Genomic DNA, 25,719 nt, shown 5'->3' with positions numbered 1-25,719 from the left:
ATTTGTGTAAAATCCTAAATCCCAAAGGGTGTTTGGACTGATGAGAAAGGAGTTTGCTGAAATCCTCTTGAAATGATTTCAAATAACACTGGAATTATTGTTTTCTAGGCTGTATATCTATGCTTATTTTTTTTCCACTTCCAGTCTTTTAACCACTGGGGAAATAAAGTATACAATGATAGAGGTCCAGTAGAAAACAAAACAAACAGTCCTGGAAATGGTATTAGAAATCCCATTGCTTGCTTACCTGTTACTATGAAAAAAAAAAAGCTTTATTTTTCTAAATCAGGCCTAATTTCAAGAATTTAATTTGCCATTTTAGAAATAGTGTATAAATGCATAATAGTGCATAAATGGTAATATATGTACATCTGAGTCTTCTTGTACACTAAATCTAGATACTTAAGCAAACAATAATAGCTAATATTTACCAGAGGTTCATTTGTGGCTGACACTATCTTCTAGGCTTTTTCATTATTAAACCTCATAATAAACCTTTTAGTTGGGATTCTTATTATTCCAATTTTCCATATCAGGAAATTAAGGCTTAGAAAGGTTAACTACAAATAGGTAATAAATGATTTGACTAGGGACAACTACTTATTCATTCATGATCAAGCATCTTTATAATGAGCTTATATTGTTGTGACTCTTTTATCAGGTATAGATGTTTTTGAGTGGTTGTATAATTTTAACATTATCTTAAGATTAGCATTTCTATGGTAGAAATTCATATTTTTCTATAAGCCTAAATTAAGCATAATTAATAATGCTCTATGATTGCAGGTAATTTGCTATTTCCACTTCATTTTCCCTTCTTCCTCTGTTTCCAGTAATATTAGGGTAATGTAAAGTGGATTTTCTTTTTCAATAGAACTTTGTCATTTGCATTAACTTTCCTGACATATTTTGTGCAATATCCAAGTATTGGGAAAATACATTTATATGTGGGTCTTGGTTAGATATCTCTAATGTAATTCATTAGTCTTCTGAGAACATATATAGCACAGAAATCATACAAGGTTGATATTTTTAAAGCTAATGAGCCTCTGATTAGCATCCGACTTGCTATAGTTAGCAAGATGTATGCCCTTTCTGTGATTTATAGTGATTAACATGATCCAAGATTCTTTCTCATCTCTAAAATTTGTCTTACCAGCTAGCTTAAAGAAACCATAACACTTCTTCTGAGGATCCTTGTGGGAAACAGAACAAAATAAAATGCTATTACACTAAAAGAGATTATTTTCAGTAAAATATGTTGTTGGACTATCCACTGGGAAGAATGAAACAATAAAAATATCATTGTATAGAATATGCTGGCAATCAGGAGACTGCACGCATAGCTTCAGAAGCTCTGGATAGGTAATGATGGGTCTCTATAAGTTAAAGCTTCATCAATTCCTATGTTTATTCATTTATCAAATATTTATTGAGCATATGCCATATGACCTTAAACTGTGCAAGTTTCCCTGACATATGATCAGGAACAATACAGACATAGTCCCTAACACTAAATACTTAGAGTCTGGTGGGGACAGGCTGGTAATTAAGCAAGCTATAAATTGTGGTAAATGTCATGGTAGGAGAAAGGCATAGCAGGAAGAAATAATCTAGTTGCAAAGCTAAGGAATTTTTATAGGAGGAAATGAATCTAACCTGAAATATAAAGGTTGAAAATAATGGTAATCAGTGAAATAATAAAGCATGTGTCTGTGGGTTTGTGTTTGTGCACACAGGTGTGGTAGGAATGGATGTCCAGTGTTCTGCAGGCCATTTTCTGAATCTGCTTTCTTATTTGTAATATGAAACAGTCTGGTCACACAACTTCTAAAGTCTTTCTTTGCTTAGGAAAATGCAATGTTTCTCTGAAATCATAAAAGCAACATTACATTAGTGAGACCAAAAGAGTCAAACTCTTGTAATGCTTAAGCCATATGCTGCTTCATCAAGAATTCTTTTTTAAAGTTACAACTCTTTTGAATAAATAAGACAACAGGCCCATTCCAGAATGAGTGGAAATCTTGGATTATGCTAAATGCTTCCTTAACATTTAGTAAATTACTATTGCAATAAGCTAAATACTATGCTAGGACTTGAAAGAATGATCACAGTCTCTGAGGTATATAACTTTCTGCCAGAGGGTAGTGTGCAAAATGAGAGATACTGGTTCTTATCAACCTAAGAACAACACATTTACTCTAAGTAAAATCAAACTGCATGCAGAAAATTAATTTCATACAGTCCAGCCTGTCAGAGAACTCTCACTTCATCCTGCAGAGAAAATTCTTTAAAATATTCTTAAGAGACTCAGACAAGATGAATTTGATCTATCATAACTTCAAACTCTTGAGTTTCTCCTAGCAGCCACTAGTCCCTGAACCTGAAAATTCCTCACCTCTAGCAACCTGTAAACAAGAAAAGAGACTAGCAGTAATGGAAGATAGTGAATTTTTCTAGTTAGGTTATGCGGGGAATGGATTTTTGATTGAAGTCATTGGACTAAGCAACATCAGAACTATTCACATAAAAAAAGCATTGGTTCAGAGTCAGCAGGTGGACTGTGGAGAAGTTATTTCACAGAATACTGGAAAGATTTGTCCTGCATTATTGCTTGTAAAAATGCATGCAGCCTCTATTTTTTTCCCTTTTGGATGAAGATATGGCCTTGTTGATCTGAGACTAGATTGAATAACAAGAGAGTTTTTCCCCAGTTAATTGTTTTGGGGGAAACAATAAGCTGGTCTCCCCAAAGACCCTAAATATCTATATTCAGCATATGTTTTCATTGAAGAATACCCTTTTTTTTTTTTTTTTAAGTGTGCTTATGTAATTCAAAATTAGTTTCAATGGTGAAGGTTCAGGAGTCAATACCAATTCTGTGGAAAGCACATCTCTGGGCATATGGTAACTAACTGTCTATTTTTGTTTGTAAAAAGAGTATGGCACAGTATCAAGTAATACCTGGACACAAAGTGTACCTTCAAGAATCACTGCCTCTGAAGTTCTAGGCAATGCGTTTCTTGTTCCCAATATTTTCAGGGATTTTATATGTAAATTAGAGAAAACCATTGTTAGAAAATCAGCTATTTGTTGTCTGGATTAAATGAGATGATGTAGGGAAAGCATTTACCATAGTGATTAGTATACAGCAAATGTTCAATAAACATTAGCTGTTATTTACACAAAGGTAATGGAAACAATTCCCAATTCCAAAGAAAGATAGTGCTAAAGGATGTTCAAACTACTGGACAATTGCACTCACTTTCCATGCTAGTAAGGTTATGCTCAAAATCCTTCGAGCTGGGCTTGAAGTACTTGACTAGAGGACCTCCAAATGTACTAGCTGGGTTTAGAAAAGGCAGAGGAACCAGAGATCAAATTGCCAACATTTGTTGGATCACAGAGAAAGCAAGGGAATTTCAGAAAAACATCCACTTCTGTTTCATTGATTACATGAAAGCCTTTGACTGTGTGGATCACAACAAACTGTGGAAATTCTTAAAGAGCTGGGAATACCAGATCATCTTAACTGTTTTCTGAGAAACCTGTATGCGGGTCAAGAAGCAACAGTTAGAACCTTACATGGGCTGACTGATTGATTCAAAATTGGGAAAGGAGTACAACAAAGATGTATATTGTCACCCTGTTTATTTAACTTATAGCAGAGTACATCATGTGAAAGGCTGGGCTGGATGAGTTACAAGCTGGAATCAAGATTGCAGGGAGAAATATCAACAACCTCAGATATGCAGACGACACCACACTAATGGCAGGAACAAAAGGAACTAAAGAGCCTCTTGATAAGGGTGAAAGAGTAGAGTGAAGAAGCTGGCTTAAAACTCCACATTAAAAAAAAAATAATATCGTGCAATCCGTTCCCATCACTTCATGGCAAATAGAAGAGGAAAAAGTGGAAACAGGAAAGATTTTCTCTTCATGGGCTCCAAAAATCACTGTGGATGGTGACTTCAGCCATGAAATTAAGACACTTGCTTCTTGGAAGGAAGGCTATGACAAATCGAAATAGCATATTAAAACAAGGACATCACTTTGCCAACAAAGATCCATGTAGTCAAAGCTATAGTCTTTCCAGTAGCCATGTACAATGTGGGAGTAGCACCGTAAAGATGGCTGAGCACCAAAGAACTGATGATTTCAAATTGTGGTGCTGGGGAGACTCTTGAGAGCCCCTTGAACAGCAAGGAGATCAAACCAGTCAATCCTAAGAGAAATCAAACCTGAATAGCCATTAGAAAGACCGATACTGAAGCTCCAATACATTGGCCATCTGATGTGAAGAGCTGACTCATTGAAAAAGACCCTGATGGTGGGAAAGATTGAAGGCAAAAGGAGAAGAGGGTGGCAGAGGATGAGATGGTTGGATAGAATCACTGATTCAATGGATATGAACTTTGGTGAGCTCCGGGAGATGCTGAGGGACATGGAGGCTTGGCATGCTTCAGTCCATGGAGTCACAAAGAGTTGGACATGACTTAGCGACTGAACAACAACAACAAAGGGAAACAAAAGCAACAATGACATCATATGAGTGAGATTAGAGGACTTCTCTGGTGGCTCAGCTGGTAAAAGAGTGAGGTTAGAAAGAACAACTTTCTCAAAAAAACTAATGTCTTAAACGTAAAGAACTACTTGTTTCTCTTCTCCAAGTTCATATCCTGACCACAAGGAGAGAGGGAGAATTGATATATTTAATTTAAGTAAAACATTCCTATTAATAAAAGTCAATTAGCTTGTCTATAAAATTCTCAAAATAAATATTTATACCATTTTATAAACGATACTGTTCAACTTTATTCCCAGTGTGGTCTCCTTAAAAATCTTAGAAAATGAAAATAAAATTTGCATTTCAAATAGCCTCTCTCAAGGCTTAACAATATCTTTTCCTTAAATATGAGTGCTTCTTAACTGTGGAACATACTATTAAGCTTCACTCTGAAAATAAGCATTTGTTGATGTTCAGCAAGACCAGTCAGAGAGTGAAATAGCTTTAGTTCTGCACCAGTCAGGAGGTAAAACCACAATAAAATGATTCAATGCATTCAGTTCAGGACTTGCAGTACAGAATCAAAGAATGCTACAGTCAGAAGATGAGTAATGAACAGAAAGAAAAGCAATAGACACAATTAATCTTATAGTTTTACTGGAAAGTAAATTAAGTATACTCAATATTTTATGATACAAATAGGACATACATATCAATAAAACACTAAATTCTTAATGGTTACTAATTGAATATTAATTCTAATTCTTAAGCCTCAACACAGCTGTATTTGATCTTTTGTTTTATTTTACATGAACTGTATATCCTGTCAATTCTATGCCTTAACTTTTAAGAGAGTACATAAATCTCCTGTACATTTTAGTGAGAAGTCATTAACTTAACAGGATGCAAAGTAGCTATTTGAAAAACTTTAGAAATATTTTAAGAATAAATTTTCAGTTGTGTGTATTTTTAACATTTATCTATTTAGTGTTCACTGTGTGTTGGACATTGTATTAAGAATATGGCATGTGTGGCAACCCTATTAGGTAGATGCCACTACCAATTTTACAAATGAACAACTTAGAAGTTGAGAATCTTACCTAAGATTTCATAGCTAAATATGTAGAAAGATCTGGATTCACTGTTACGTTTAATTTACATTCAGTTCAGTTCAGTCGCTCAGTCGTGTCCAACTCTTTGCGACCTCATGAACCACAGCATGCCAGGCCTCCCTGTCCATCACCAACTCCCGGAGTCTACCCAAACCCAGGTCCATTTAGTCAGTGGTGCCATCCAACCATCTCATCCTCTGTCGTCCCTTTCTCCTCCTGCCCTCAATCTTTCCCAGCATCAGGGTCTTTTCAAATGAGTCAACTCTTTGCATCAGGTGGCCAAAATATTGGAGTTTCACAGTTTTATTAAAAATTAAAATTGAAAAACATAATGAACTCAATACAGAAAAGAGATTAGTGGTTGCCAGAGTTGGGGATGAGGGGTGGGCAAAATGAGTGAAGGTGGTCAAATGGTACAATCTTTCAGTACAAAATAAATAAGTTCTTGAGATATAATGTACAACATGTTAAATGAAGTTAATAACGGTTTATTGTAGATTTGAAAGTTGCTAAGAGAATAGATGTTAAAGGTCTCATCATACCCACAGAAAGTTTTATATATATATATATATATTTATGGTAATGGATATTAAATATACTAATTGTGTTAATTTTTTTCAATACATGCAAATATATAATCATTACTGCATACCTGAAACCAATATAATATTACATGCTAACTATATCTCAATGAAAATTTTAAAATAACCTTATTTATCTATCTTATCTTACCTATAGAGGTAGACTGTCCTGGAAAATGAAGTCAAGTGGGCCTTAGAAAGCATCACTATGAACAAAGCTAGTGGAGGTGATGGAATTCCCGTTGAGCTATTTCAAATCCTGAAAGATGATGCTGTGAAAGTGCTGCACTCAATATGCCAGCACATTTGGAAAACTCAGCAGTGGCCATAGGACTGGAAAAGGTCAGTTTTCATTCCAGTCCCAAAGAAAGGCAATCCCAAAGAATGCTCAAACTACCGCACAATTGCACTCATCTCACACGCTAGTAAAGTAATGCTCAAAATTCTCCAAGCCAGGCTTCAGTAATACGTGAACCATGAACTTCCAGATGTTCAAGCTGGTTTTAGAAAATGCAGAGAAACCAGAGATCAAATTGCCAACATCCACTGGATCATAGAAAAAGCAAGAAAGTTCCAGAAAAACATCTATTTCTGCTCTATTGACTATGACAAAGCCTTTGACTGTGTGGATCACAATAAACTGTGGAAATTCTTCAAGAGATGGGAATACCAGACCATCTGATCTGCCTGTTGAGAAACCTGTATGCAGGTCAGGAAGCAACAGTTAGAACTGGACATGGAACAACAGTCTTGTTCCAAATAGGAAAGGGAGTACATCAAGGCTGTTTATTGTCACCCTGCTTATTTAACTTATATGCAGAGTACATCATGAGACACTGGGCTAGATGAAGCACAAGCTGGAATCAAGATTGCTGGGAGAAATATCAATAACCTCAGATATGCAGATGACACCACTCTTATGGCAGAAAGTGAAGAGGAACTAAAAAGCTTCTTTATGAAAGTGAAAAAGGAGAGTGAAAAAGTTGGCTTAAAGCTCAACATTCAGAAAACTAAGATCATGGCATCCGATCCCATCTTTCATGGGAAATAGATGGGGAAACAGTGGAAACAGTGTCAGACTTTATTTTTTTGGGCTCCAAAATCACTGCAGATGATGATTGCAGCCATGAAATTAAAAGATGCTTACTCCTTAGAAGGAAGTCTATGACAAACCTAGACAGCATATTAAAAAGCAGAGACATTATTTTGCTAACAAAGGTCCGTCTAGTCAAGGCTATGGTTTTTCCAGTGGTCATGTATGGATGTGAGAGTTGGACTGTGAAGAAAGCTGAGCACTGAAGAATTGATGCTTTTTGTTGTTGTTGTTAGTATTTTAGTTTAATGTATTTAATGTAGTTTAATGTATTTTAATAGCAAACTTACAGGAACAGCACAGAAGACAGACAACATTAAAAACACGTACTTGCATGTAGGACAACTCCGTTAGAAAAGTATAGTGAATGGATGGAATCTACTGTATGATAAAAATGCTACAAACACCATTTAGTTGCAGTCAATAAGAAATTTACTTGTTTTAAAAAAATCCAAATGCTGGCATTGTCCAGAAAAATTTAACAGGTTTATTTATAATTGTTATAAAGTTGAACTGCTGAAACTTGTTCACTGAAACATTTTGACTTTCATTAATGCTTTATGTCCCCGCATTTATATTAAAAGTCACACACAAATGAAAATGGAAAAACTGCAAATACCTGATTTCTGTCCCCTATTTTTCCACTTGCAATCATATACTTAGGTACCTTTTGACCCCACGGAAAAAAAATATCTAACGTTCAGAACTACCAATAACAGGAAGAAGAGGATTTTTTTTTTTTTTTTAAGAATGAAATGTTTCCCATCATAGTGGATTCTTAAGCACGTTCTCCACGTATGCGGCGTGCTAGCTGGATGTCTTTTGGCATAATTGTTACACGTTTGGCATGGATAGCACACAGGTTGGTGTCTTCAAAAAGGCCAACCAGATAGGCCTCACTTGCCTCCTGCAAAGCACCGGTAGCTGCGCTCTGGAAGCGCAGGTCTGTTTTGAAGCCTTGAGCAATTTACCGCACCAGACGCTGGAAGGTAAGTTTGGGGATCAGACGTTCAGTGGATTTCTGCTAACGTCTAATTTCACCGAGTGCCACAGTACCAGGCCTGTAGCCATGAGGTTTCTTCACCCCTCCAGTAGAGGGCGCAGCCTTGCGAGCGGCTTTTGTAGCGAGTTGCTTCCTCGGTGCTTTACCACCGGTCGATTTGCGGGCAGTCTGCTTTGTACTAGCCATGGTACAGAGACCTCCTTACTTACCCCCCTTCTCCTTCGGCTGGAGCTCGGTGAGCTAGGGGCGGCGCTGGTGTTGGAGAGAGACGGCGGCGCTGCGGCGACTGCGAATACAATTGAAAGGAATTGATGTTTTTGAACTGTGGTGTTGGAGAAGACTCTTAAGAGTCCCTTGGGCTGCAAGGAGATCCAACCAGTCCATCCTAAAGGAGATCAGTCTTGGGGGTGTTCACTGCAAGGGCTGATGCTGAAGCTGAAACCCAAATACTTTGGCCACCTCATGCGAAAAGCTGACTCATTGGAAAAGACCCTGATGCTGGGAGGGATTGGGGGCAGGAGGAGAGGGGATGACAGAGGATGAGATGGCTGGATGGCATCACCGACTCGATGGACATGTGTTTGAGTAAACTCTGAGAGTTTGTGATGGACAGGGAGGCCTGGCATGCTGCGATTCATGGGGTCGCAAAGAGTCGGACACGACTGAGCGACTGAACTGAACTGAACTGATAGGAAAGCATAGAGCTGAAGGAAGAAAATATAGGAGAACACATTTGTGATATATGACTAAAGATAGGCTACCTGAACAAGATCTTAGAGGCAAATATTAAGATGAAAAATAGATGCTAATACGTAGCATTAGTAGACAAGAGACTGACTAAGGAAAGATATCTGCAACGTTTAAAGCCAATGAATCATCAATACAAAAAATAAAGTGTAAAAACAAAGTGAAAGTATAACTGAAGTGTGGCTCTAAATTTAAAATGGCATAGAATATGAATAAGCATTCACTTAAGGTTCCCCTTCCAAAAAGTAAAATTAGATTTAAGAAGCTCTACATTCAAACATTTTACAGAGTTAAATAGACTTTCAAAGTGTGTACATAGAAATAGCATCTTCTTAACTTTCCACTCCCTATAAGCCACACTACTCAAGTTTTTAGCTAACTATTTTGGCATTTATTTCGATATAATTAAAAATACTATAATATTTAAAATAATATAATACATCTAAAGTAAGCCGTAACAAATTTCTGAGAATCAGGATCTCACAGATAACATTCTCAACAGAAGGTAAATTAAATTAGAAATAAAAAATATACTTAAAAATTTCAACTTGTAATTCAGTTTTACTTTTTGCTTTACATTTTCCAAATGTAAATGCATTTCCAAATTTAGATGCATACAATTTAATGATTGTTTAACTTTTATTGAAATAAAGAAATAAAAATCTTAAAAATTCTAAAGAGGGCTATAAAAAATTAAATAGGACCTCAAATTTTTTCCAGTAGTCATGTACAGATGTGAGAGTTGGACCATAAAAGGGCTAGATGCTGAAGTATTGATACTTTTGAATTGTGGTGTTGTTGGTGAAGACTCTTGAGATTCCCTTGGGCAGTAAGGAAATCAAACCAGTCAATCCTAAAGAAAATCAACCTTGAATATTCACTGGAAGGACTGTTGCTGAAGCTGAGGCTTCAATACTTTGGCCACCTGATGCCAAGATTCAACTCACTGGAAAAGACCTTGATGCGGGGAAAGACTGAGGGGAGGAGAAGGGGGTGACAGAGGATGAGATGGTTGGATGCTATCACCAACTCAGTGAACATGAGTTTAAGCAAACTCTGGGAGATAGTGAAGGACAAGGAAGCCTGGCATGCTGTGGTCCATGAGGTCACAAAGAGTTGGTCACAACTTAGTGACTGAACAGCAACAACAAAATATTTCCACAATATTCAAAGGAATCTGTAAGTAAAAATGAACAATTTATTCCAATAATTGGATACTGTACCATTCAGTTCAGTTCAGTTGCTCAGTTGTGTCTGACTCTTTACCAGCCCATGGAATGCAGCACACCAGGCTTCCCTGTCCATCACCAAGTCCCAGAGCTTGTTCAAATACATGTCCATTGAGTCGGTGATGCCATCCAACCATCTCATCCTCTGTCATCCCCTTTTCCTCCTGCCTTCAATCTTTTCCAGCATCAGGGTCTTTTCCAGCAAGTCAGTTCTTCTCATCAGGGGCCAAAATATTGGAGCTTCAGCTTCAGCATCAGTCCTTCCAATGAATATTCAGCATTGAGTTCCTTTAGGATGGACTGGTTGGATCTCCTTGCAGCACAAGGGACTCTCAAGAGTCTTCTCCAACACCACAGTTCAAAAGAGTCAATAATTTTGCAATAAAATTATGTAAAATTAAATATCCTTCTTTTATATCAGCAAAACACAATTAAAAAGGAAATAGAAATATTCTATTTACTACTAGACCAAAAGCTATAAGGTGTAGTATAAGAATATATTAAGATATATTACTTAAATATTATAAAGCATTACAAAAGAATATAAATAGCTGAACAAAATGGTGAGCTATGGTTTTAAGCTATGGTATTAAACAAGGTACTATGCAATTCTCTGTGATAGTAACTTTCTAAAAGCAAGGCAAATTTTTTATCTTTGGTATAATGATTTTTACATGCTTGAGGATATAAAATTATACATGGGATTATGTGCACTGCTTAATACTGATAGGGAATAAAATTAAATTACTTTGCATATAAATGGAATGGAATCAAGCATGTTAGGGCAATGCATAGAAGAACATAGCACTTTGGAAAGGAGGAAGGAGAAAGAAAAAAAAGGGGGAAAAAGCAAAGTGTATGGCTCAGAGGGAACACTTTGAGAAAGGAGACATAATTCTGTCATTACAGGGCTGTAGGTTTCTTTTTTTTAAAAATCACTTTAGGGCTATGGTTCCTTTACAACACACACTGTCTTCTCCTTATCCATCAAAACTTCTATCATTTCTTAGTCACTGATTTTGTTACACATGTGAAGTTTTATTGAGGTGAAATTTGCGAATGAAGCACAGATGGCTGATTATCAGGCACAAAACAAAGCTAAAGCATACAGTTTATTAATAGAAAATCAGTATTGTGCTTCCCCTACTGTATCAGTCAAGATCCCCAGAGAAACAGAACCAATGACACTGACATAATATACATAATATATTCATATATGTATGCAAATATACACATATATGTCTCATATTTATAGGAAATAGAATCTGTAGTGTATTTGTGTCTGTGCATATACATATGCTTGATTCATTTTAAGAAATTGGCACTCATGATTGTTGGGACTGGCCAGGCTAGTCCAAAAGTTTGTAGGGCATGCCAAAAGCCTGGAAATTTAGTCAAGAATTAATGTACCAATCTTGAGTATAATTTCCTCTTCTGCTGGAAAACCTTAGTTTTTGCTCTTAAGGCCATCAGCTGATTGGATGAGAATCATTCATATGATTGAAGGCACCATGGCTTTTACGTAAAACCAACTGACTGTGTATAGGGCTTCCCTGGTAGCTCAGTTGGTAAAGAATCTGCCTGCAGTGCAGGAGACCCCAGTTCAATTCCTGGGTCAGGAAGATCTGCTGAAGAAGGGATAGGCTACCCACTCCAGTATTCTGGCCTGGAGAATTTCATGGACAGTATAGTCCATGGGGTCGCAAATATGGGACAGTACTGAGTGACTTTCACTCTCACTTATGCTTCCCTGGATAGCTCAGTTGGTAAAGAATCCGCCTGCAGTGCAGGAGACCCAGGTCCCATTCCTGGGTGGGGAAGATCTGCTGGAGAAGGTATAGGCTATCCACTCCAGTATTCTTGGGCTTTCTTTGTGGCTCAGCTGGTAAAGAATCCACCTGCAATGCGGGAGACCTGGGTTCAGTCCCCGGGTTGAGAAGATCCCCTGGAGAAGGGAAAGGTTCCCCAGTATTCTGGCCTGGAGAATCCCATAGACTGTATAGTCCATGGGGTCTCGAAGAGTGGGATGCAACTGAGCCACTTGCACTGACTCACTCAAACTGACTCCATGTATTAACCACATCTACAAAATGTAGTTATGGCAACACCTAGATTGGCACTTGATTATAACTGGGTACAATAGCCTAGCCAGACTGACACAAAAAACTAAACGTCTCACTTGCTAAATGATATTGAATACATAGTTTTAATAAAGATAACTTGTATATGCCAGTTAATATATGTACTCCATTCAATTATCTAAGTAATTACATATTTTAACCATTTTATCCTTGTAACAACTCTGTGAGATGATTATGATCACCATTTTACAGAAAAGAAAAATGTAATTTAAAAATATTAAGGAATATCCTCATGAGAACTCAGTTAATAGGCATCAGGGCTGAGAGTCAAATTTAGTGTGCAAGTTTTTTCACCTTAGAGCATCTTTACCATACACACACACACACACACAAACATACACACACACACACACACACACACACACACATCACATCTGTTGAAATACTGATTAATGAGGATTTTCTTTTACCAGAAGTTCTCCTTCAACTTGAGTCTGATCATTTTAGGACATTTTAGGACATTATTTGGGTAAAAAATGCCTGGTATATAATAAGAGCTCCATAAAAATGTAGCAACTAATGCTTGCATAAACATGCCAGAAATGAATGAATGAATGAATTAATTAATTAATACATAACATGCTGGCCCATTGTGCTATTTCCCTAATGAGAAACTGCAATTATTTTGGTTTAACAGTCATCTTTTTCAAGGAAACAGAGAAACATTTTGCAACATAGAACAAGATGGGATTTCATCAGTTTGTGATTAACTGTCTATATATGCTAAAATTTATTTATTTATTTATATGCTAAAATTTAAAACTTAAGGAAATAGGTTACATCTCTGTACCAACATTCTGTTATCCTAGAATACATTATTTCTTTGTGTAATAGAAGACCTCCACAAAATTATCCTTCCTTCCACTTCCTATCTTAAATTACTTCAATAAGTAAAAGCACATTTCATTTTATACTTTGAGATCAAAGTATTAAAATGCATATATAAGTAGTTCAGAAATAAGCACAGATTCCTTTTACCTAGAAGATGATGCTGTATCAGCAAGTCCTTATTTTTCAGAAGTGGTGGGGTAAAAGGTTGAAAGTCAACATACAGCAATGCTTTACAATTCTACATAATCAAAACTAGAACATGGGGGGAATTTTGGATGGTGTCTTTATATATAATAATAAAATGCTCTCTATGTATTCAGTGAAAAAAAGGTTGAAAGTTATAACAAGGAATGGCAGTGAATAAAGTAGATAAATGGGATACATTGAAGATGAACTTAACTTTTATGGTAATGAATTTTTTAAAGTTGGCTCTGGGTGCTCTATTTATAAGGCATATGGGGCAGCTTTAAAGCATGTCCTTTGAGTTATTGAGCCCAAATAGGGATCTGAATAATACACATCAAGATAGCACTGGGGTCCTTATAGGAGTGAAACTTTTTTTTCATCAAACCTGGAATGAGCATTTCTCCCCAGTAACTTCTTCATATTAGTTTTAAATTTCAATACATAGGTCATCTGTTTGACTTTGGACCTATTGTTTTAGCTCCTGCTCTTGGGACAGCTGGGAAGCTTGACTTCTTTCAAGTGGGATTTTAAAGTTTATAATAGATTAAGCAAAGTTACTTGAAGATGTCTTATATTTATATATATCCTATATATATAAGTGCATATATATATATATATATACACACACACACACATTCATCTGTCAGTCATATATTGATCTATGTCCTTGTCATAGGTATACTGAATTCACAGTAAATAATTTATTTCATTGAAGAATAAATACAATGTGGATCTATATCTCTCATTTTCCCTTTTTTTTCCAACTTCAGTTAAGCTGCACACCTTCTGAATCATAAGAACAGAAATTCAGGAGCATGTATGCCTTCAGTCTGTAGGTGAAGCTTCTGCCAGGGTGGGTTCTGATATGTAGGAGTAGCTGCAAGATTGTTGCCCAGTCTGGAGCTCTTGCACAAGGACTGTAATGGTACAATCCATCCTTTTAATAGTCCCTGCAGCTGTTGCTTCAAGATCCTACACTCTAGTGATTTTGTAAATAGTGTAATTGTTTCCTTAAAAAGAATGGCGAACTCTGGTAGAAAATTTCCAAATTTCCATATCTTGGAGGCAAAATTCTAGGTTAAGTTGTAGAAATTCTCTGTACTGAAGCTCAAGATCTTATTTTTCAGAGTGCTTTAGAAAGTACAGCTGTGATTTCTGTTGCATTTATTTTCCTAGCTAAACATGACTAGACAAGTAAACATTCTTGTTGACAACTTTCTGAATACTTAAGTTGGATGTGCAATGGGGCCCTGGAATGGATAGCATCACTGGAAGAGAAAATGAGGTGTGGAAGTATTGTGGAGGTAAATGAAGTGCTCAGTCTGGTGGGAACTTCTTCCAAAATCAAACCACTTTCTGAGAATTTTCTAATCCTAGTTTAACCCCGAAGTGTTTTTTTTTTTTGTTTGTTTTGTTTTGTTTTGTTTTTTGAGAAACTGTCCAAGGTAATTATTTTCCTGGGTGCTTCTGCTTATCCAGTCTCTAAAAATAAGTGGTGATAAAAATAAATAGACTTCACAAAATGTATGTTTTTTCCCAGCTACTTAACCTGATGAAAAGACAGCAAGCAGCAGAGGTTTTGAACAGCGCAGGTCAGAGTCAGTACATGGCAGAGCAGTCAGAACTATCTGAGAATTCTCTCCTGGCCATGAAAACCTGTCCTATACTGGTTATTTAAAAAACAAACAAAAAACTTCTCTAATATTTACTGAATGATTAAATGGAAGAAGAACAAGTTTTATTTCTAGTAAACAAAACAAAATCCAATCAACTCTGCCATTTCAATTAGCCATATTGATAAAAAAATATTCTTCTCAAGTACATAGATAACTATAAAAAGAGCAATTGCAATGGTTTTCCTTTTCTTTTAACAAAATCTGGAGGATAAAAATATTTATTTACCTATCATTCCCTCCATGAATGCTATAGAAAGTGGTAATTATTTTATTTGAATTCTCACAGAGAACATCATGGATGCCCTTGGTTTAAGGTTAGAAAAACTAAGGTGAGAATTGATTCTTTATCATTAGACTTTGCTACCCAAATGATACAATAAATTCTGTGCTTGATCTTTGAATAAACATGTGGTTTTAATGAAGCTCTTCTACATAAAGTGGAAAGTTAGACTGCATAAAAAATCATTCCTTAGTCATGTTGCTCCTGAAGTACTTTTAGCATGGTCAACACTAAGCAATTTCATACATCTTATCATTTCGTATTGTTTTGCTTTTGAAATGCAGATCTGCAATTCTCTTTGTATTTCTAAAATTCAAAAAGTCATAAACATGTATTTTTCTCTGATAAATATTACTATGCTGTATTACATTTTGCTACTGCAGACTCCAATGTATAGTAATTGCATCATATTAGCTTTCTAAAACACAAAGAGGCTGTAAGTCCACAACATATCTAGTAGTAAAAGTTTTCTATAAAAACTATAAATCTTACATTTGCTTTTTCTGAATTTTTGTATAGTTTGCTTTGAGCCTAATGAACTAATTTTGGTTATTGTCTTTGAGAGACTCTCAATGTTATTATTAAATTTTTGTTTGTTAACCCTGTGTCCATTTAAACATGAGTACCTCTTTATGATTTGATTTGAAAGGCCCAATAATTCATCATTTTAAAAATGGGAAACCTTGAGGAAGCCTTAGTTTATCTAGTACAAATAAGTCTGAACCATGGCACTCAGATTCGACGTTTAAGATCTGAATTTTTATTGTTGGCCTGAGGAGCATACACTTTGAAGCTGAATTTCTGTAACATTTATATTTTAATACATATGCAAAAACTAGTTTTGCTTTTTGATTTGCTGTGTCCAAATTTTATTTAGTGCATTTGTCTCTGAGTGACTTTTTACCTCACCAGACTGAGTTCACTTTTAATGGAAAGAAATATGAAATTATTGAGTGTTTTCAAAGAATTCATTCATGTAATGAGTATTTATTGAACATTTACGTTATTCAAGCACTGTTGTATCATTGGAAATACAACCATGAACAAAACAAACCAAAAAAACAAACAAAAAAAATCCAATCTTCAACAAAACTAACATTCTAGCAAGGCAAGACAGTTGATATACAAAATAAGTAAAGTAGATAAAAGGTCAAATAATCAAAAGCTTCAGAGAAGGAAAGAGAGAATGCCAAGGAAGGGGTCTGTAATTTTAAATGGAGTGGCTTGAATACCGTCAATGATGGTATTACTGAAAAGGTAACATATGAACATATGAACTAATGCAAAAAGGAAGACAATGATGAGCCATGTAGGTAATTGGAGAAGATTATTTCAGTGAGAGCAATCAGCAGGTGCAAAGAGCCCAAAACAGGCAGGAATCTGCCTTCTGTGTCCAGGAAGAATATGGGAGCCTTTGTCCACAATGCATGTTTGTTTCTTAAACAAAAGTTTAAAAGTTCAGTTTCTGAAGTGTTATTTAAATTGCTATTTATAATGAATGTATCTATAAAATCACATTATAATGCATTCTCCCAAAGAAAATATTTTGGTATTGATTGGTAGAAAATAAGATCTAGAACAAAGTGGAGTGAGAGTCCTATGCTGCCTCATACTGGTCATGCTGCTGTGAAGTGTTTCATGAAATTTTGTGTATTTTGTTTTAGAAAAGCCCAAACAAACAGGAGCAACCCAAAGAAGAGGCCTATAATGAGGGAACGTAAAACCACACATGGGAGATGGGAGGGAGTTTCAAGAGGGAAGGGACATATATATATATATACCTATGGCTGACTCATGTTGACGTATGGTAGAAACCAACACAATATTGTAAAGCAATTATTCTGCAACTGAAAACAAATACATTAAAAAAAAAATGGAAGGATTAAGAATGTTGGGTCTGCATGTGAAAAGACTTCCAGGAGGGAGAATAAATGAAGAAAAGATAGCTTTCAACAATTTGACGTGTTGCTAGTGGTCAAGGAAGGGCTTCCCTCATAGCTCAGTTGGTAAAGAATCCACCGGCAATGCAGGATACCCCAGTCAGATTCCTGGGTCAGGAAGATCTGCTGGAGAAGAGATAAGCTACCCACTCCAGTATTCTTGGGCTTCCCTTGTGGCTCAGCTGGTAAAAAAATCACCTGCAATGAGGGAGACCTGGGTTTAGTACCTGGGTTGGGAAGAGTCCCTGGAGAAGGCAAAGGCTACTTACTCCAATATTCTGGCCTGGAGAATTCCATGGACTGTATTTTCCATGGGGTTGCAAAGATTCATACATGACTGAGTGACTTTCACTAGTAGTCAGGAAACTTTAAATCTAGAAAGTATACCCAAAAAATAAATGTCATTTCAATTTTTGTAAAGGAATAAATATTAAAGAATATTCTCTTTTGGATCTTTATTGATAGAAATTGTAATTTTGTAACCAAGTTAAAAATCAGTTTATAAAGTGATTCATGAAAATTTATTAGGACATTATTTAAGATCATGTTACTTTTTATTCAAATGCTTTCAGTAACTTCTTTAGTTATATTTCAAAATGAAATAAAGTAAATGTAGATACAAATAACAATAATCTTCCATAAATCCTGTCCTCCTTGTAGGAATCTATTTATAATTTAGTTACAGAAGAGAAACATGTTAATAAAGAGTTGTGTTGAGATAATAATGTGACCTAATTCTAAATTATAAATTAAATATATGTAAACATACCAAAATTCAATTGATCTTTTCAAACAGGTAGCAATAATTTTCTTTGTTGGTTTTTGATTTTGGTGTCTGATTTTTTTTTTTTTTTTGGTATTTGAGCAGAAGGAAATAAATGTCAAAGATGAATAGACTGAAAAAGAAAAGATGACAAATTCTCTTGCTATCTAAATCATGAAATAACACTAGGTTAAGGCATCTTTCCTTTCCTCAGGCCAACAATAAACATTTATATCTTAAATATCAAATCTGAGTGCTTTGGTTCAGACCACTTGTCGAGGATTCATGTATCCATTAATGTACTTTTAAGATACCTCATAATAGTCCGCTTTGTTACTGTAAGTTGCATGTATGTTGAGTCAAAATACCTTTTAGTGAAAACTTGTGGATAGTCTTGTTTGTAAACCACATACATTTTTGCATCTATTTTATTTCATTTTGATGTATTACACCATTAGCTTTTAGGCCTATTTTCCCAAATCAAAATTGATATGCTAGTTACAAAAAAAAAAATCAAATCTTGACACTTGGATATCTGTTTATTATTTTTGAGTAGTATAAGAACCTAAAGACATCTCATGGTGAGCATGTATCTTAACATATAACAAAAGGGCCATTTTTTTGTATTATCTAGCAGATTTGATTTAATAAAAATCTGCTACAAAATCTATTCCTTACATTTATCTCTTCACGTGGTGCATTCCTTAATGATACATGTGTGATGCTTAAGCTTTTGCAGAACAAAACACTTTCCACTAAAATATTTTCCAATTATTTTTAATAAATAGAGGCTTTCTTTGTTATGTTAACTTGCAATTCCCTCTGTTTCTAAATGAACAGCGGCAGGAAACCTTAACTGCTGCTTGGATTTACTCTAGAGAACAGAAACTTCAAAGACTTATGCTTTTAGGTTTGACATAAAAAGAAGACATAGGTACATATTTTATAAACAGCATTCAACCCATGCATGGAAGATTAGAATGTGATAGATATCACATTAAAAGTGTCCTTGCTGCTTCATTTTCTCAAACTACTGATTTCACAAAACGTTGACTTTCTATTTGCTCTAATTTTCCCAAGATGCTTAATTATCAAGTAAGTGTTTCTGTTTCCCAAATGTATGTTTTTGTGTCTTTCCCTCATTTAACCAAAACAACTTCTCAATAAAATAATATTCAATAACACTCATGTTGAACTTACTTTGTTCCAGGAATTACTTCTATTCAACTAGCTACTATTTTTGTCCCTTGCCTACAGGGACAAATTTTTGATGTGATCTACATTTTCAAAGTGTTATCTTGTCACTAAGACTTCCCTGAACACTTTATCTAAAATTGCAACCCTTAACAATTACTATTCCCAATTCAGACCTCTTCGAAAGTTTCTGTTATTTCTGCTTTCCCCAGAGAACCCTTAGCCTCTGGGCTCAGGGCCTCCATGTACTGATTTAGTTTAGGGTTTCTCCCACTAAGCTTATTTTGCTTTCCTGTTCCTATTATATCAGCCTAGATAAGAAGCCCTGCCTTTTTCCTTAATTGACATGCAAATATTTGGTATATATAGGAGGTTTCAGCGTGTTATTAGGAAAATAAGAATTTTGACTACATTAAGCAAATGTCAACTTCTAGTTACCCCTGCCTCTTAAACTATGTGGATATTTAAGTTTCTGGGACTCTAGCTACCAACCGTGTCACGAGCTCTCCTTGCTTTTAGCTCTTCTGGTTCTCCAACATTGCCCTTTCTGTTTCCCCTCCCTGAAATGACTGTCCCTTCATAAAGCAATGGCATTCAGGTATTTATATACCTTTCTCTCTCCTTTTCTTATTTTTTGTTCCGAATTTCTAGTGCTTTCAGTTGACCAGACACCTAATGCCGTGTAGCTAGGATTTTTGTTAGTTTCAACTTTAGTTATTATAAGTCACGTGATCACAAAATCTTTGTGCAGATGTCTCTCTTATAAAATTAAATGGAAGCAAATTTTTTTCACCTTTATTTCTTCAGACATCTTAGTCCTTCTGAGGTAAGTTCCTCTTCTTGGAGTATGTCCTTTATAATTTATTGTAAAGAGAGCCTAGTGAACTCTTATTTTTAATATATCTGATAATCTGTTGACTTTCGTTCTGAGATTTGCTTGGTTATGCAATTCCAGCTTGACAGAACTTATTTTCTCTTGGCACTTTCAGATTTCTTACCATTTCTAGCTTCCAATTGTTGCTCTTGTTGTTGACAAGTCAAAACTCGGTTTACTTATCCTAGTTCAGATATTGAAATGTGATGTCATATGTAACCAGAAAGGTAAGAAATTATTTATTACTTACATAATACAGATCTCTGGGGAGGCCAGGACAAGTATCTCAAGCTGGTCCAAAACGACTTGAGAAAGCAAGGAAGGGAGATTCACTTGGGGTTTTATTGTAGGTGGGGCATGGGGCTGAGATGGGAGTGCCTATGCACTGGCAGGAGACGGCATGGCTGAAGTCTCATGACAGCGTCAAACGAGTGGACACCCAGGCCTTTTAAAACCACTTTGTCCAGATGTGAAGCAACATTGAAGGCGGGGTTTAAAAATGGAGTCAGGTTCCTCATCACAGCAATGTAAGTACTCTGACCCCATTTATATAAACGTTTCACAAAGACAGATGTGACAATCATTCAGATTCTGCAGCAGGATTTGATTAATCTCCAAACCAGTGCCTGGAATCAAGGCCGTTCAGGGCTCAAGGTACAGGTACTATCCTTAAAAGTTACAGGCTAGATGGATTACTGGATTCTTATCAGCATCAGCATCTAACACAGCTCTAAAATATTTTAGTTAATCAGCATTTCAGAAATGAAAAATATTTTTAATAACCACTATTTTAATTATAAGCCAGGACCAAGATCATACCCAAATTTTTCTTATTACTGTTGAGATCCAACTGAGATTTTTGGAACACTTTCAAGATGCTCAGCGTAATGGAAAAGTAATTTAACAAGAGGATAACTTACAAGGCTCTTCCTTGACTTGCTCCTTGTCCATCTCTGTGTTGGTGATTATCAACTCTATTAAATTGAATGCTCTTTTTAATAACAAATATCTTCAAATATCTAGTTGGCATAATAAAGTGAAATTCAGGCATAATACAACATAAACACAAACCTTTCAAAATATATTAAAAAATAAAGAGAAAATAATTAAAATTAAGCTTGTAACCTTAAGTAGGACTGGCAGCTACAGTATAGCTAACAACGAAAGCAGCAGCTCCAAGGTAGAAGCATTGTATTATCATCCCCTAGCAGTGCTGTTACCAGTAAACAACTTGATTTTCACAATGGTGGCATTGCAAGAAAAAGCAAGTGAATGTTAAACTTATCAAAAACCACCTTGGTTTATGTGTAAAATAGAGTTAGGTACTGAACACAGGGCATTTAAGCAGACTTGACTTCAGGAAACAACAGTTCTCAGTGCTGTGTATGCATAACAGAAAGACTAGGATCTTGGGTTTTTCCTTCTAATCACCAAAGTACTTAAGTTAAATAGTAACTGAGAAATTGCCCTTTGTTCCTCTTCAAAATGCCCACTAAAGCAGTATGACTCCCAGTGAAAACCACCCCCACCAGCAGGAGTGCACTGGGTATCTGACGGGCCCTGAATACCAAGACACACAGCGAAAGGCAAAACTCCCTCCCTTCCTCTGCAATATGACTCATGTAATTCCCACTTTCTGCCTCAGAACCATGCCCTTCTCAGGACAACTACCAGAGTGAATAATCCATCCCTCAGGGAAAATTCCAGACCTGATACTGTGCTGTGGATTTGTCCTCTGGTCCTCTAAATAAATTGCACTCCTGATGCTCCTTATCATTACTCACTTACACACACACACACACACACACACACACACAGAGTACCACAGAAATTAGAGAGAAGTGACAGATAGGTACATAGATGGGCAGATGGTAAATAACTAGGTAGTCTGATAGACAAAGTATTATGGAGTCAACTTCAATTTAAGTAAAAACATTTACCTTGCCTAAAAGTACCATTAGGCCTCAGCAGTAAAAAATCCACCCGCCAGTGCAGGAGATGTGGGTTCGATCCTTGGCTCGGGAAGATCCCCTGGATAAGAGTGGTGGCCCACTCCAGTATTCTGGACTGGAGAATTCCATGGACAGAGGAGCCTGGCAGGCTACAGTCCATGGGTTCACAAAGAGTCAGACATGACTGAGCGACTGACACTTTCACTTTTCAAGGGAACAATTAGCATTTCTGTTCTAACAGTTAGCTAACAGCCTGAAATATTTGCTTTTAGGTCATTTCAGTTTTCTTCAGAATAATGAGTATGCCCCTGATTTTAATTTGTGTAACTAAATGCCTAGTCAGAGGATTTTCCCCAAATAAAGACAATCCAAATGGGAATTCAAATATCAATCTTTTCATATATTAAAATCTGGATATGGCTTTTAAATGAAATACTTCTTTCAGCTGCAATCATTTAATATCTATAAGGCCTCAGTATAGGAAAGAGTTCCTTTGTTTTGGGTTTCATCCACTGCACCCAATACATTATAATTTATATTATCAAAAAGGCCTTTCTAGATATAACATGGTGGTATATTCTCATATTCATCTTTCTCTGATCATTACTGTTGATGTCATATTTCTGAAAGTTTTTTTTTTTTTACATGTATCCATTTTTAATAAAGAACTGAGATCAGTTGCTAGTATAATGTCCACAAACAAACAAGCCTGTTGCCACAGTAGGGAAAATAACATTTTTTAATTAAGTTAAGAAGCCTGGTATTTTTTTTTTTTTTTTATTAGTTGGAGGCTAATTACTTCACAACATTTCAGTGGGTTTTGTCATACATTGATATGAATCAGCCATAGATTTACACGTATTCCCCATCCCGATCCCCCCTCCCACCTCCCTCTCCACCCGATTCCTCTGGGTCTTCCCAGTGCACCAGGCCGGAGCACTTGTCTCATGCATCCCACCTGGGCTGGTGATCTGTTTCACCATAGATAATATACATGCTGTTCTTTCGAAACATCCCACCCTCACCTTCTCCCACAGAGTTCAAAAGTCTGTTCTGTACTTCTGTGTCTCTTTTTCTGTTTTGCATATAGGGTTATTGTTACCATCTTTCTAAATTCCATATATATGTGTTAGTATGCTGTAATGTTCTTTATCTTTCTGGCTTACTTCACTCTGTATAATGGGCTCCAGTTTCATCCATCTCATTAGGACTGATTCAAATGAATTCTTTTTAATGGCTGAGTAATATTCCATGGTGTATATGTACCACAGCTTCCTTATCCATTCATCTGCTGATGGGCATCTAGGTTGCTTCCATGTCCTGGCTATTATAAACAGTGCTGCGATGAACATTGGGGTGCACGTGTCTCTTTCAGATCTGGTTTCCTCAGTGTGTGTGCCCAGAAGTGGGATTGCTGGGTCATATGGCAGTTCTATTTCCAGTTTTTTAAGAAATCTCCACACTGTTTTCCATAGCGGCTGTACTAGTTCGCATTCCCACCAACAGTGTAAGAGGGTTCCCTTTTCTCCACACCCTCTCCAGCATTTATTGCTTGTAGACTTTTGGATAGCAGCCATCCTGACTGGCGTGTAATGGTACCTCATTGTGGTTTTGATTTGCATTTCTCTAATAATGAGTGATGTTGAGCATCTTTTCATGTGTTTGTTAGCCATCTGTATGTCTTCTTTGGAGAAATGTCTGTTTTGTTCTTTGGCCCATTTTTTGATTGGGTCATTTATTTTTCTGGAATTGAGCTGCAGGAGTTGCTTGCATATTTTTGAGATTAATCCTTTGTCTGTTTCTTCATTTGCTATTATTTTCTCCCAATCTGAGGGCTGTCTTTTCACCTTACTTATAGTTTCCTTTGTAGTGCAAAAGCTTTTAAGTTTCATTAGGTCCCATTTGTGTATTTTTGCTTTTATTTCCAATATTCTGGGAGGTGGGTCATAGAGGATCTTGCTGTGATTTATGTCGGAGAGTGTTTAACACTCTCCGACAAAACACTTTCTGAAAGTTTTAAAGCAGTTCAGAACTCTAGGACAGTAGAATCATCGCTTTTCACTTGATCATCCCATTGCCAAATCTTTTTGCTCACATTCTGTTTCTTTATAGTGCTGCCAGGTCTTTATAGTGAATCTTCAGGTTTATGGCCAACTGTTTGCCAAAGTTTTAACTCTAAGTAGGTTCTGGACTTTACACATGGCAATAAAATTTTATCATGCTATGAACTTCAATGCATTTGTCAATTCTGCTATTTATCCTCAGGTTTGGAGTATTCTTATTCAAGTTTGATTTTCTAAGGGTCATTATAAATTAAGTTCCAATTTCTCCTTAAAATTTAAATTAGAAAACTAAGAAGAAAGATTTATAGTTTCTTTCTTACTATCATTATATACATGTTAGGAAACCATCTAAAATAAAATTCTAACAAAGTGGGTACTTTACAATGTTATCAAAAAACTGTCCTAGAGAAAAAGTAATCAAAGTAAGGTTGAAATTTCTACTAGACAGTGACCCATTGCAGCTGTCACAGAAGAGGCCCAGAACAATGTGGTGTATTGACTATCATACTATTTTGTTCATTAGTAGAATAAATCAAAATTACAATAAGGTGCTTAAGTTAAAAACTATGACACACAGTTAAAATTGTGTAATTACTGAGAATGTTTAAAGGCATATTTGTCATGTCTGAACTGCCTGCTAGCATGACATGGGTCAGACCTGTGGGTTGCAGTGCATGGAGCCCGGGGAAATTAGAAACCAAGCTAAACAAGCAAATGCAACTATTACTCATAATTGAACTATTTTGGTCTTTTGAAACCTAAAACCTGGGAGGCAGAATTGCCCTTTTGGAATATTTTGTGAACCTAATAGTCATTTTAAGTAGCACATATATTTTAAAATAAAAATTATTTTATTTTAAAAGATTATTCATGCTTTATTATTTATAGGTAAGGGGTCATATTGGATATTTTTGAAACTATACATAGGAGGAGATTTTATACATAAATTTCTGTTCAGGAAGTTAAACAAATATTATGCAACATTTATCTTTTAGAAAAAGAACTTTTAATTTGATATGGTTGAAGACCATTGCACTACTTCAGACATCTTTATCCTTTTCCAAGGTCAACTGCTATAAGCTTTTGAGTAAACTTCCAAAGCTATAATCTTCTGTTTAAGACAAAGAAGTATCTGGAACAATTCCTGGCATACTGTAGTTTCTCCAGGTACATTTGTTGATTTGGATTAATTAAATTAATTGCCTGGTGCCTACTGATTAAGCCAAGCAAATGAAAACTTTATGTAAATTACTGTTGGGCAGCTGTTTGCAGACAGAATCAATATATTACAGTACTAGTATGAACCAAATGCTTATATTTGAGACTCCTGGATTCTTTAATGCCAATTTAAAATAAAAACACCAAGGCAAAAACCTCTTATTGGCCTTTATGTGGGTATCTCTGTTATCCTGAACCAATCAGATTGTTTTCTGAACCAATCATGATGATGGCCAGAAAATTAAGTAATAAAATTCTATTAAGGACCTTCGTCAGAACTGAAAGGTAGTATAATCGGAAGTCTGGCCAAAATTATATGATTTAGCAGG

At 35.9% G+C, this 25,719-nt stretch overlaps 1 pseudogene; it reads right to left on the bottom strand.

The window, feature by feature from the left end:
* Positions 1–7,623: 7,623 nt before the first annotated feature.
* Positions 7,624–8,493, bottom strand: LOC133042339 (histone H3.3A-like; annotated as a pseudogene).
* Between the last annotated feature and the right edge of the window lie 17,226 nt (positions 8,494–25,719).

This window comes from Dama dama, chromosome 21, assembly GCF_033118175.1.
Source record: "Dama dama isolate Ldn47 chromosome 21, ASM3311817v1, whole genome shotgun sequence".
NCBI lineage: Eukaryota > Metazoa > Chordata > Mammalia > Artiodactyla > Cervidae > Dama > Dama dama.
The sequence above is the reverse complement of the archived record's forward strand: the minus strand, read 5'-3'. Positions and strand labels throughout refer to the sequence as shown.